Source organism: Macaca thibetana, chromosome 1 (genome assembly GCF_024542745.1).
Source record: "Macaca thibetana thibetana isolate TM-01 chromosome 1, ASM2454274v1, whole genome shotgun sequence".
Taxonomy (NCBI): domain Eukaryota; kingdom Metazoa; phylum Chordata; class Mammalia; order Primates; family Cercopithecidae; genus Macaca; species Macaca thibetana.
The window spans coordinates 194,900,728-194,914,999 of NC_065578.1; the positions used below are offsets into that span (position 1 = coordinate 194,900,728).

Below are 14,272 nucleotides of genomic sequence, written 5' to 3' on the forward strand. Positions count from 1 at the left end.
AAGAAAACTTTATTTAAAAATGGGCAAAGGACATGAACAGACACTTCTCAAAAGAAGACATACAAGCAGCCAACAAGCATATGAAAAAATGCTCAATATCACTAATCATTAGAGAAATGCAAATCAAAACCACAATTAGATACAATTTCACACCAGTCTGAATGGCTATGACTAAAAAGTCAAAAAGTAACAGATGCTAGTGAGTTTGTAGACCAAAGAGAATGCTTATACACTGCTGGTGGGAATTATGTAAATTAGTGTAGCCACTGTGGAAAGCAGTCTAGAGATTTCTCAAAGAACTTAAAATAGAACTACCATTAGACCCAGCAACTTCATTACTGTGTGTATACCAAAAGAAATATAAACCATTCTCCATAAAGACACATGCACACGAATGTTCATCACAGCACTATTCACAATAGCAAAGACATGGAATCAACCCAGATTCCCACCAGTGGTGGACTGGATAAAGAAAATGTGGTACATAGACACCTTGGAATACTATACAGCCATAAGAAACAATGAGATCATGTCTTTTGCAGCAACATAGATGGTCATTATCCTAAGTCAATTAACACAGAACAGAAAATCAGATTCTGCATGTTCTCACTTATAAGAGGGAGCTAAACACTGAGTACACACAGATGCAAAGAAAAGATCAATATACACTGGGGCCTGCTTGAGGCTGGAGGGTGGGAAGAGGGTGGGGCTGACAAACTACTATCAGGTATTATGCTAATTATCTAGGTGACAAAATTAGCTGTACACCAACCCCTGAAACATGCAATTTACCCACATAACAAACCTGCACATGTACCCCTTGAGCCTAAAAGTTGGAAGGAAAAAAAATTAAAAAATAAAATAAAAATTTGGGATCAACAGAAAAGAACGTTATGATAAATAAATAAATAATGCTAAGAAAACTGAATATCCTTATGCAGAAGAATGAAACTAAATCCCTCTCTCTCACCATATACAAAAATCAAATCAAAAGGGATTAAAGACTTAAATCTAAGACCTCAAACTATGAAACTATTAATACTAACAGAAAACATGGGGGAAACTCTCCAGGACATTGAGTTAGAAAAGGAAGGACTCAGCCATACGTGGTGGCTCACGCCTGTAATCCTAGCACTTTGGGAGGCCAAGGTGGGTGGATCACTTGAGGTCAGGAGTTCAAAACCAGCCTGGCCAACATGTTAAAACCCCGTCTCTACTAAAAATACAAAAAAAATTTAGCCTGGCATCATGGCAGGCACCTGTAATCCCAGCTACTCGGGAGGTTGAGGGAGGAGAATAGCTTGAATCCAGAAGTCAGAAGCTGCAGTGAGTCGAGATCATGCCACTGCAACTCCATTCTGGGTGGCAGAGCGAGACTCCATCTCAAAAAAAAAAAAGGAAAGCAAAGATTTCTTGATTTCTTAAGTAATACCACAAAACCACAGACAACCAAAGCAAAAATAGACAAATGAGATCACATCAAGTTATTAATAAAAACCTTCTGCAGAGCAAAGGAAATAATCCACAAAGTGAAGTGACAACCCACAGAATAGGAGAAAATATCTGCAAACCAGAATTATTAAGGGATGAATAGCCAGAATATATCAGGAGCTCAAAAAACTCAATTGGAAAAAAAAAAACTAATTATCTGATTTTAAAATAGGCAAAAGATCTGAATAGCCATTTCTCAAAAGAAGACATATAAATGGCAAATGAAAAGTGTTAAGCACACCACTGATGATCAGAGAAATGAAAATGAAAACTACATGAGATATCATCTCACCACAGTTAAAATGGCTTTTATCCAAAATACAGGCAATAGCAAATGCTGGTGAGGATGCGGAAAAAAGGGAACCCGTACACGCTGTTGGTGTGAATATAAATTAGTGCAACCACTGTGGAGAACAGTATGGAGGTTCCTCAAAAAACTAAAAATAGAATTACCATATGATCCAGCAATCCCACTTCTAGGTATGTACCCCCAAAGAAAAGAAATCAGTTTTTTTAAGACATACCTGCACTCCCATGTTTACTGCAGCACTCTTCACAATAGCCAAGATTTGGAAGCAACCTAAGTGTCCATTAACAGACAAATGGATAAAGAAAATCTGGTACATACACACAATGGAGTACTATTCAGCCACAAAAAAAAATAATAATAATAAAACCCTGTCATCTGCAACAACATGAATGGAACTGGAGGTCATTATGTTAAGTGAACTAAGCCAGGCACAGAAAGAGAAATTTTGCATGTTCTCACTAATGTATGAGAGCTAAAAATTAAAACAATTGAACTTAGAGAGTAGAATGCTGGTTACCAAAGGCTGGGAAGCGTAGTGGGAGAGTAGTAGGAAGTAGAGATGGTTAACGGTTACAAAAATATAATTAGACAGAATGAATAAAATCTAGTTGTATTGTTCACTACAGTCAATAATAATTTATTGTAGATTTTTAAATAACTAAAGGAGTATAATTGAAATGTTTATAACCACAGAGAAATGACAAATGCTTGATTGAGGTGATGGATATCCCATTTATCCTGCTTTGATTTCTATGCGTTATATGCCCATATCAAAATATCTCATGTGCCACATAAATATATATACCTACTAGGTAGCCATAACATTAATTTTTTTTTTTTTTTTTTTGAGACAGAGTCTTACTCTGTCACCCAGGCTGCAGTGCAGTGGCATGATCTTGACTCATAGCAACCTCCACTTCCCAGGTTCAAGCGATTCTCCTGCCTCAGCCTCTCAAGTAGTTGGGATTACAGGTGCTCATCACAATGCCTGGCTAATTTTTGTATTTTTCGTGGAAATAGGGTTTCACCACGTTGGCCAGGCTGGTCTCCAAATCCTCTCCTCAAGTGATCCACCTGCCTCGGCCTCCCAAAGTGCTGGGATTACAGGCGTAAGCCACTGCACCCAGCCTAAAAATAAAATATTTTAAAACAAGTTTTTAAAGTGAAGAAAACGACTGCCTTTTAGCCCTATGAGTAAATAAAACACTAACAAGATTTTATAATCTAATTTTTTAAATTTAACAATATACAAAGAATATTTCCCATGTCACCAAATAATTTTCTACACTATTTTGACATTTGCAAATTATCCCATCTTATAAATGAGCCATTTTTTTAACCAATCTAATATTCACATGTATTTACTATTTTTTTTATAGTTTTAAACAATTAAAATTCCATATAATAAATATTTAGGAACATCCATGATTGTTTTCTTACACTGTATTTTTAGAAGTAGTGTTGACAATAATAAAACATGCTAATCATATTCACATCTCATTTATAACAATCTTATAAGGTAAGTGGTATAATTATACCCATTTTGTAGGTGAGAAACTTGAAGGTCACAGTGGTTAAGTAACTTGACCACAAGTATATAGACAATGACTACTAAGGCAAGTATTTAAGCCCAGGGAGTCCAAACAGACTTCATTTAAACCCTTCTATTTCCAGGAATTCATTCATTCAGTGACAAAATGAGAAAATCAGGAGATTCTAATTGTCTCCATAATATAGATGAAAAAAAACAGGTAAGAAAGGAAAAAAGGACTTGTCCAATATTCAATGAACCAGGAGAAGAGTTAGAAAAGGAATGACTCAGCCATGCACTGTGGCTCACGCCTGTAATCCTAGCACTTTGGGAGGCCAAGGTGGGTGGATCACTTGAGGTCAGGAGTTCAAAATCAGCCTGGCCAACATGGTAAAACCCCGTCTCTACTAAAAATGCAAAAAAAAAAAAAAATTAGCCTGGTGTCGTGGCAGGCACCTGTAATCCCAGCTACTCGGGAGGTTGAGGGAGAATAGCTTTAACCCAGGAAGTAGAGGTTGCAGTGAGCCAAGATCATGCCACTGCACTCCATTCTGGGTGGCAGAGCAAGACTCCATCTCAAAAAAAACAAAAAAGGAATGACTCCCATCCCCAATTAATCTCCATCTGAGCACAGAGTACCAAGGTGTACAAATCATGTCACTTTTAGGGAATTAGCAAGAAAGACTTTCTCACAAGTGATCTCAATTCCCTTGTCAGGCTGGGTGAACAGAAAACTAGCAGGTGGAGCTCCTCCACCCCACTCTACTTCCTTTAACCTTAAAAATTCTTTTCTACCTGTTATACATTGGGCTGCCATGAAGGTTTTGTTATAAAGAAAAAATAAGTGAGAAAGTGTTTTCATATTTTTTAAATTAGATATAAAAGTTTTTTAAAATGTTTCCAAATCTCTGGACTAAATAATGTCTAAGGTATTTCCCAACTCTAACAATCTAGCATTCCCTCTGATATGTATTGACGGTGTAAGGAAAATGGCTGTGCTTCAGTCAGGAGTAGGCTGAGGTAGACATCCAGCACAGCATAACACAGTGGGTTTGGAGTGCAGGCACACAATCCTGTGCATTATATAATCACATGTATGTAGCCATTTGATGTAACTAGTTTGTGTGAGATCATACCTGGCTTTGAGCCATGATTGTCTGTGAGTAGTATAACTACACTGCTGACTCTGTAGGAGAGCAGAGAATAAAGTCATGTCCCAATTGCCTATGGTTCCTTGAGTATTCTTTCAGATACCCGCCACCAGTCCACCAACTCCCCTTGGTCCTCAGCTGGGGTTGGAACCTGACAATTGGCGTAGTCAGCAGGATCCCAAGGTGAGTGAGCCCTTGGCCCCGATGATCCCGGGAAGGCCATGAGGCCCCAGCATGAGTTATGGCACCCGGTGCTGCTAGGATGGGCCCCAGTGGAACGGCGGTGGACAGGTCCCCCCGAGCATGGAGAAGGGGCTGAAGCACCTGGAAGGACAGAGCACCGAGAAGGAGCGTGCTTTAGCCAGCAGAGTTGGATGGGCGTTTTTGACTGTGCTATGGGAAGTGCACGCTCAGTCCCTGCGGGATGCAGCACAGGTAAAGAACCTCCACGCACAAGCAGAGTGCCAGGAGGCCCGGATATACAGCTTGGAATGAGAATTAGCAGCTGCCATTAGTGTGGGCCTGGGCCCACCATCCCAACCAGAGACCCTCGATCATTCTGATACCTAGGAGGAAGAACCCCTGTTTCGGGCTTGCCTAGCTGTCTATCAGAAAATAGAACATGAACAGCTGTTGGAGCCCCAGGGACGGGCACAGGGACCCCCTACTATGATGGAGTACACATCATGCAGTGCTTATACCCCAAATGAGTTGCAGGAATTAGGTAAACAGCTTTGGCAGCGCTTGGGGAACCCCTACCCTCCTGGACGCTTCACCTTTGGGATGAGGTAGCCAACAGTATCGTCTGCTCCACCTCTGAAATGGAAAAGTAGACCTCCATTATGACCCATCTCTCCCTCTGTCGGTGATTGCAGGTGAGCAGGCAGTTAGCACAGGGCAAGGCGACCACACTCTAGTTAAATAGCTGATGGTAGCCCTACAAATGGTATGGAACAATGCCAGACAAACATCAGAAACTATGAGTAAATAGCAGTTGTATACAGATTTGGTGCAAGTAATTCAGGAGATGGGTATGCGGCAGGCTATGTTCAATCTGAATACCCGGGGGCCAGATGATGAATACTTTACCTCCCACAAGAGGGACCCTGTGTTAGGTTCTGCACCCCCAAGTGCCTTCGGCTCCCAGGCCATTGTCCTCACTCCGTATGTGGGGCACTACACACACGAGGTGACTACCACCATGGTGGTCCAGAGGGAAGCAGAGGGCCATCAGTGGGACCAGGGAGTCTGTGCCACAAAGAAGGAGAAGGTACCCATTCCACAGGGGGCCACTTCATGGGACAAAATGGGGCCCCAAAGCGTGACCCACATGCAGATGTGAATTGATTTGATTTGGCTGGGGTTGACCGAGAGAAAATTGATAGGCAACCCAATGAAGTGCTGTTAACTTTGTGGAGGCAACTGTCCCCAGAGCAGCAATTCCAGAGAATGCCCAAGATGAAGAAGAACGATGCTGCTGGACCCAGTCCCACCCAAGGCTCCAGCTCAAGGACTACTTGCAGACCGGCGGAGGTATAGAGCATTTATGTTTGATTAGGAAACTGACTGAGGTGCCTGGCTTGGGGGGACACCAGACAACCAAAGGCCACACGTGAAACAGCCAATCCACTGGTCCCCCACCAATGCACGGTGGGTGATGGCGCTGGTAGACACCAGTGCAGATTGTAGCCTCATCTATGGGAACCGGAATAAATTTCCGGGCAAGGTTGCATATACAGATGGCTATGGAGGCCGGTCAGTGAAAGTGAAACCTATATCTTTGCACATTGGCATCGGCCGCTTAGCTCCCCACTCATAATTGCGTATGTCTCTCCCACACCTGAATACATTCTGGGGGTGGATATTTTACATGGCTTGGCTTTACAAACCACAGTCAGAGAATTCAGACTCCAAGTACATGTGGTTAAGCTGGTACTGTGCGGACATACGCATCACCAGCCCCAGGTCCTGCCATAACCCTGACAAGTTACTTCCACCTGTCAATACCGCTTTCCAGGTGAGCATACGGAGATAACAGAGACCACTAAGAAGTTAGAGGAGGTGCAGATAGTGCATGGCACCCACAGTCCCTACAATGCACTGGTATGACCAGTCAGAAAGCCTGATGGAACCTGGCTGATGATGGTGGATTATTGAGAATTAAATAAAGTAACACTCCCTTTACATCCGGCTGTACTGTCTATCACTGATTTGATGGGCCGCTTGACGACGGAATTGGGACAGTACCCCTATGTGGTAGACTTGCCAGTGCATTCTTCTCAAATGACATTGCTCCAGAGAGCCAGGAACAGTTTGCTTTCACATGGGAAGGGTAACAAGGGACTTTCACAGTGTTGAGGCAGGACTTTGTGCCTAGCCCCAGCCTATGTCATTGTCTCATGGCCACGGATTTAACCACCTAGAAATGTCCAAAGGAGGTCCACCTATTCCATGATATTGATGATATTATGTTAACCTGATTCTCTTGCAGATTTAGAAGCAGCGGCACCCCTCTTGCAATAACATTTGGCAGCATGCAGTTGGGCCATTAACCAATCCAAGGTCCAAGGGCCTGGATTCCAAGGTCCAAGGGTCTACCAAATTATTGGGAGTTATCTGGTGAGGTAAGAAGAAGGACATCCCAGAGGCCACTGATAAAATTCAGGCATATCCCCGCCCCACAATGATGAAGCAGCTACAGACTTTTGTGGGCCTCCGAGGATATTGGCGGGTATTCCTGCCCCATTGAGCTCAGATGATAAAACCATTGTATTAGTTGACAAAAAAAACGGAGCTACCTGGTATTGGGACAATGATGCTGAAATGGTTTTTCTGGCAGCCAAGTGGGCCATACAGCAAGCACAGGCACTACGAGTAATTAACCCAGGGTGCTCATTTGAACTCGATGTGCATGTGACCGCAGATGGTTTTGGCTGGGGCCTATGGCAGCACGTGGAGCACTTTAGAACACGAGTAGGCTTTTGGTCCCAACTTTGGAAGGGAGCTGATCTCTGGTATCTCTCAATAGAGAAGCAATTAGCAGCTGCATATGCTGCCCTTCAGGCTTGTGAGAGTGTGATGGGACAGGCTACAGTCGTCGTGTGGCCGACTTACCCAATAGCAGGGTGGGTACATTCATGGGTAACCACCCCCCGGACTGGGACGGCACAGACATCCACCTTAGCAAAGTGGGGCGTCTACCTAGAACGGCAGAGCACACCGAGTACAAGCCCCTTAGCAGCAGAATTACAAGAACTCTTGGGACCTGCAGTTCCGATGTAAGATATGGTTATGGGTCAGCCTGAGGCACTCTTAAACCCTAAGCCATTACTGTTTAAAGAAGGGCCCCCCCCCCCATTCCTGATGGGGCGTGGTATACGGTTGGGTCCAGCCTAGTACTGAAACCACATGGTTTGATACTGGGTGCAGACAAAGTAGTCAGTGGACGGAACTAAGGGCAGTGTGGATGGTGATCACCAAGGAGGAGACACCTGTGGTAATCTGCACTGATAGCTGGGCAGCATATCGAGGCCTGACCTTGTGGTTAACTACCTAGAAGTTACAGAATTGGCTAGTTGGCCACCTGCCCATTTGGGGCCAGGCCATGTGTCAAAACCTATGGGAAATGGGCCACCAAAAGGATGTAACTATTTATCATGTGTCAGGACGTGTGCTTTTTGCTGTCCCCAGCAATGATGAGGTAGATACCTTGGCCAAGATCCAGTGGTTGGAGTCAGCACTTACACAAGATATAACCCTATGGCTGCACTGAAAATTGGGCCATGCGGAGGGTAAACTAATGCAACAGGTCAGTAAGCACTGGGGTCTATCCTTGCCCACATAGGATATCTGAGAGGCCCACCAGAAGCGCCCAGCATGCGCACAGACATACACCAGACAGAGGCAGCTGCCCAGGGTTACACAAGTGACGGTAGGGTGGATGCCCTTGGCTAGATGGCAAATAGACTACATTGGGCCACTTCCAAGGTCACAGGGGCATGCACATGTTCTGACGGCTGTAGACATGGCCACCAGTCTGTTATTTGCCTACCCTTGCAGGACGGCTGACCAACACCACACCATTCAGGCCCTGCAACACTTCGGTGCCCTATATGGTTGTCCCCTGATCATTGAAAGTGATAGGGGAACACATTTTACTGGACATCAGGTACAACAGGGCACAACAGATGGACATAAAGTGGAGGTCCCATGTTCCACAAGCTGCTGGTATGACTGAATGATATAATGGACTCCTGAAAAATGGGTTATCCTTGCATGTTACTCCCCCATCTTTGTGGGGCTGGAGTTCATGGTTGGACCTAGTGCTCCAAACCTTGAATGAACGGCTACAGAAAGCTGGCCTGGCCCTGGTGGAGGCACTGCTACACCGGGCCACTGCCCCCATCCAGTTACAGATACACACCAGGGATGACCTCCTCCGACCAGGTATGGGGACAAACAGTAACCTGTTGTTGCCTGCCCCAGCACCCCTAAAGTCAGGGGAACAAAGAATCTGGCTTTGGCCATGGACCCTCCAAGCCCCACATTGCCAATGGTTAGCTATTGCAGCCCCTAGGAGGAGGGCCTACAGTATGATTTACATGTCACTCCTTAGGTATTTAATATATGCCCTCCGTGATTGACCGTTCATACAGGAATGGCCAGGGAAGGAATCCTCCTCTGGGGTCCATATGTATTATCTGTGTGACCTATTATGAGCTCCCCAGTGACTTTGGCACAGATACAGGACCCAAAGGAACCATGGGGAGCTGAGAAGGTGTGGTGCCATTGCCTAGGGCAGAAGCCCTTGGTGGCTGCATTGTTATCCAGGAATGAAAGGTTGGCCTGTATTTTGCCCGAGGGGTGTGATTTACCCTGGTTAGTAACTGCCTGCTTTATCGTTTTGACCATAGGTGGACATGCTCCAACGGCATTGTGGACTGGGCCCACACCTACACTGAGGTGACCAGTGTTTCCAACTGCTGAATCTGCACCGCTCTTCCAGCAGCAGCTGTGGATGGCTTGCCCTGGCACATACATCTAGCTTCTATGGAAAACTGGACATGGTTAGACATTTGGGGTCCCATGGCCATTTGGAATGCAACATGACAAGCTTTGGATAGAGGATCCCACAAAACCCATAGCATGCCTGCCCCCTGGCTGACCCATAGTGACTATGATGGATGGGGCTGGTTAGTGGGAGAACATGTGGTGCCCCTACCACAGGTACCACAATGTATAGAGCAGCACTGGGGCAAGGCCACCATGGGGCGGCTACCTGCCATAGCCTGCACAAATATAACATATGTCACCACACCAAAGGTGCAGTGGAATAGGCGGCCTCATCAACGCTGGGCCCCAGTGGACTTAGTGCCCCCCTGGAAATTTATAGACCTATGAAGACACAGGATGGTCATCTTTGCCAGTGAAATGGACTGGCTGCTGTACCTAGGGGGAACCTTACGTGCCTGCCGCTGTTATTCCCACATTACCTAGATGCCCAAATAACTGGGAGGCACTACGTTCCCAGTTTTTGTGAGTGCGACAAACCCCCTGGTGGCTCTGCCCCTTAGCATTAACCATCCCTGAAGCAGGTGTCACCTGTAGAAACGCAAGTTACCGCCCTTGCAGAGCACACTGCTTGAGCCTTGAATTACACCCAAGTTGCCCTCCTTCTATTGACAGATGAGGTTGATCAAACCAGGAAGGTGGTACTGCAGAACTGGGTGGCCCTCAACATATTAACTGCTGCCCAAGGTGGCACCTGTGCTCTTTTGGGAACGCAATGTTGTGCCTTCATCCCTGACAATGAACAAAACATAACAGCAGTTTTGCAAGAGTTTCCCAGGAAATCAAGGCAGTTGACAGCCTTACTGATGACCCCCTACAGACATGGTGAGCATCTTTAGGCTCTGGCCTATGCTGGACCCTAATAATTATGGGCAGCATAGCAGGAATATTAGTAGTGAGTTGTTGCTCCCTATATTGCTGCTGTGGCCTATGAGTCCAAAGTTCCACCCTGTGGGCACGTCTCCCCACTACAAGGACTCCCTCGGCCTACAGGGTGGATTACTGTGCTGCAATCAGGAGTAGGCTGAGGTAGACATCTGGTACAGTCTGACACAGCAGGTTTGGAGCATAGGTGCACAACCCCGTGCAATATGTAATCACATTTATGTCGCCATTTGATGTAACCTGCTTGTGTGAGCTCATATGAGGCTTTAAGCCATTATCGTCTGTAATATAACTGCACTGCTGACTCTGTAGGAGCAGAGAGAATAAAGCCATGTCCCAACTGCGTATGATCCCTCAAGTGTTCTTTCCATTACCCTCCACCTGTCCACAAATTCCCTTCAGACCCCAGCTCAGGTTGGAACCTGACAGATGGTACTACATGACTGTTGCCATTTCACTTATTAGTGAGGGGCTAATTCTTGTGTGTGTATATTTTTTTAAGTGGGCAAGGCATGGTGGGTCACACCTATAATCTTATCACTTTGGGAGGATGTGAGCCCTGGAGTTCAAGATCAGCCTGGGCAACATAGCAAGATCCCATCACTACAGAAAAATTAAAAATTAACTGGGCACGGTGGCATGTGCCTGTAGTTCTAGCTTCTTGGGAGCTTGAGGCAGGAGGACCACTTGAGCCCAGGAGTTTGAGGCTACAGTGAACTATGATCACACAACTGCATTCTAGCCTGGGCAAAAGACCAAGACCCTGTCTCAAAGTCTCAACAAACAAAAGCTTATAACATTTCATGGAAGCCTCATCTTCCTCAGATATGATATTCTGGCTTTCTATTATAGTGGGTTACCGGCTTTCTGAATTGTTTTCTAAGAGCTTCACATTTGTGTTCCTGGCATATTTTGTAAGTAGGTCCTGGCCAAGCTTCTTAGAGAACAAGTCACTCATTTTTTTCTCTCTTCAGGTGTCTTTGCAGCACAGTACTTCCGTGAAATGCAAAGTTAAATCTTAGACAATGTGCTATACAATATATCTTCAGTATTTGAAAATAGAGACTCATATCTGCATCTTAGGATTAAATCACTAAATTGTTTTACCTACAGTATAATAAGCCCATATTACTTTTAACCGTAAGACCCAACAGCTATGCGTGCTTTGGCAGCACATTTACTAAAACTGGAATGATACAGAGAAGATTAGCGTGGTCCCTGTACAAGGATGACATGCAAATTCATGAAGTGCTCCATATTTAAAAAAAAAAAAAAAAGATCTAGTAGCTGGCACAGAGTAGGTCCTTTATTATTATTGCTTGGTTTATTATTAATCTATCAAGGTGTAATGAGGCAAAAATTGATATTAAGAAAAAAATTAATAACATTTGGAAGCATCATATTTATTGAGGCATTTTTAAGAGAAAACTGATATTTCATAAAGTTTTTTTCAAGAACATTTTTATGTTTAAATATTTTGGGGCCAGGCACAGTGGCTCACCCCTGTAATCTAAACACTTTGAAAGGCCAAGGCGGGAGCATCACTTGAGGAATTCAAGACCAGTGTGGGCAACATAGTGAGACCTTGTCTCTACAAAAAATTAAAGAAAAATTAGCTATTTATAGTGGTGCATACCTATAGTCCCAGCTACTTGAGAGGCTGAGTGGAAAGGATCCCTTGCGCTCAGTAGTTGGAGGTTAGAGTGAGCTATGATTGTACCACTATACTCCAGCCTGAGCAATGAAGCAAGATTCTATCTCTGAAAAAAATAATTATGCATCTTTGCTGTATTTGAGATAGTCCAAATGTGAAAACATTAAAAGATAACTTCCCATTCAGAAATCAGAAAACATTTTTCAATAACAAATAATAAGACTATTATGTTTTCAGTCAAATGTTACATGCTTCTTCTCAGATTCTGGGAATGTTGCACTTTCAACAAAGTGTCCAATCAAAAAAACCCAGACACACAGACATCTCCCCTCAAAAAATCAATGCAATTAAAAAAATACTGACATGCCATCTATGAAGACTATGAAGAAGCTATGCCCTGGTGATTTAATATTAGGATGGAGATGGAAGAACTGAGATGTCATGCAAAACTATGAGTACCTTAAAATTGTGGCTTGAATGAAGCATTGCAGCAGAAGGAGAAGCAGAGGGAAGTCTTCACTTGGGAAGGCCCCAAGAATGATCTACATGAGTGAATCAAATAGCCAGGCACAAAGAGGTCTAGAACTGCTTTTCTCCCAGCACAAGCATGTCTGAGTCTCACGTTAGACAGCTGAGTTTTATTCCTATAGAAGTCTAGCTATTTATGCAAATGTCTGAGATGCGTTTTCAGTTGCTTACGCAGGGAGCTCCAGCTTGCAAGTGGAAGGGTCACGCGGGAGCCCAGGCAGGAACCCCACTCACCTGAGACTTTCTCCTCAGCGTGGGGCCTGCAGGTGCCCACCTTCCCCATGTGGGCCACCTTATCAGAAGGAGTCTAAAATGTTGAAGTCCACAGGAAACAGTAAAAGAATGAGGGTTCTAGATTCTGCCACAAATAATCCTGTGTCCGCAGGCAATTAATTTTGCTGTACCTTTTTCTTCACATACTAGAAAGAGCTGAAAAGAAATCTTTGAGATCTCCCAAACATCCTCTGATTTTAGAGATGGGACTCATGATAACAAGGATAGGAGTGACTTTCCTGGCATCATTTCACCCATTCATTCACCCACTGAGTGTTTACTTTGTGCCAGGCATATTGGACCTCAGGGAGCTTACAGTGAGGAGACCAACAAGTTTCCTGCAGCGGAAGTTTGGAAGAAAGCATAGAACAGAGAAAGCCTGCCATTCTCTGCAGGAACCAGGGACACCTTCACAGAGGAGGGAACATATAAGCTCAGTTTTGAAGTAGGCATTTGCCTTCGGCCAGGGAGGAACTACATTCCAGGAAAACAAGACTATTCCATGACAAGCTCAGGAGGTATTAACACATTGAGTATTCAAATAGCAGCAAGTTCAGCCAGTGGAATATCAGACTAGAGAGGAAATGATTAAGGGCTTGGAATGTTCCGTATTTCCACAAGGAAATAATTTTAGTTGGCATATGAACTAACATTTGTTACTATAATAGTTATAGCAGAGAAATGCAACTAGAATTTGAAACCTATGCCTTTAAGGAGAATGTTGCTTAGAACAAGAGTAAAACTAAACAGAGAGTAGTGTGAAATGCCTGTAAAGCAATAGTGGTGGTAAAACTTGAAAACAACAAAAGGTGGAAGATGAAAGGGGGAGGGAGGAAGGGAAGGCGCGGGGCAGAGGTTGAAAAACTATCAATTACTATGCTCAATACCTGGGTGACGGATCAATCATACCTCAAACCTCAGCACCATGCAAGGAACAGGCAGGTGCAATGCAGGAAAGGGCATAGCAGATGTGAGAGCTATTTAGAAGGTAGAATCCATAGGAAATGGCCATTACTGGATATGGCTATTAACGGAGACGGTATCCAGGATGATTGTTCAGCTATCCATTTGGACAACGGGGCAAATGGCAGGACCATTCTCCAGGACAGAGAACACAAGAAGAGTCAGGAGGAATGATGTTGCATGTTCACCACGAGCAGGGGCATTAATTTCAACCAACAGTCTGTAGTTCACAGGCTGGCTATAAACATACCCGTGGATACCAACTTGAATATTGGGAACGGGGACCCGGGGAAAGGAGATGCCCAGTGCTGTGACCTCTGGACTGGAACCCTGCTGAAATGATTAGGAGGGCTAAATGTTTCTCTTCTGCTTAATAACGTAAGTTCTGTCTCACAGGCTCAGCAGCTGCCCTGTAG

General features: G+C 44.4%; 1 non-coding gene across 1 annotated transcript; it reads left to right on the plus strand.

Annotated features, from left to right (window-relative positions):
- Positions 1 to 11,598: 11,598 nt before the first annotated feature.
- Positions 11,599 to 11,701, plus strand: LOC126944491 (U6 spliceosomal RNA). The gene has a single exon (XR_007722072.1). It is a non-coding gene; the product is annotated as a U6 spliceosomal RNA (small nuclear RNA).
- Positions 11,702 to 14,272: the final 2,571 nt, after the last annotated feature.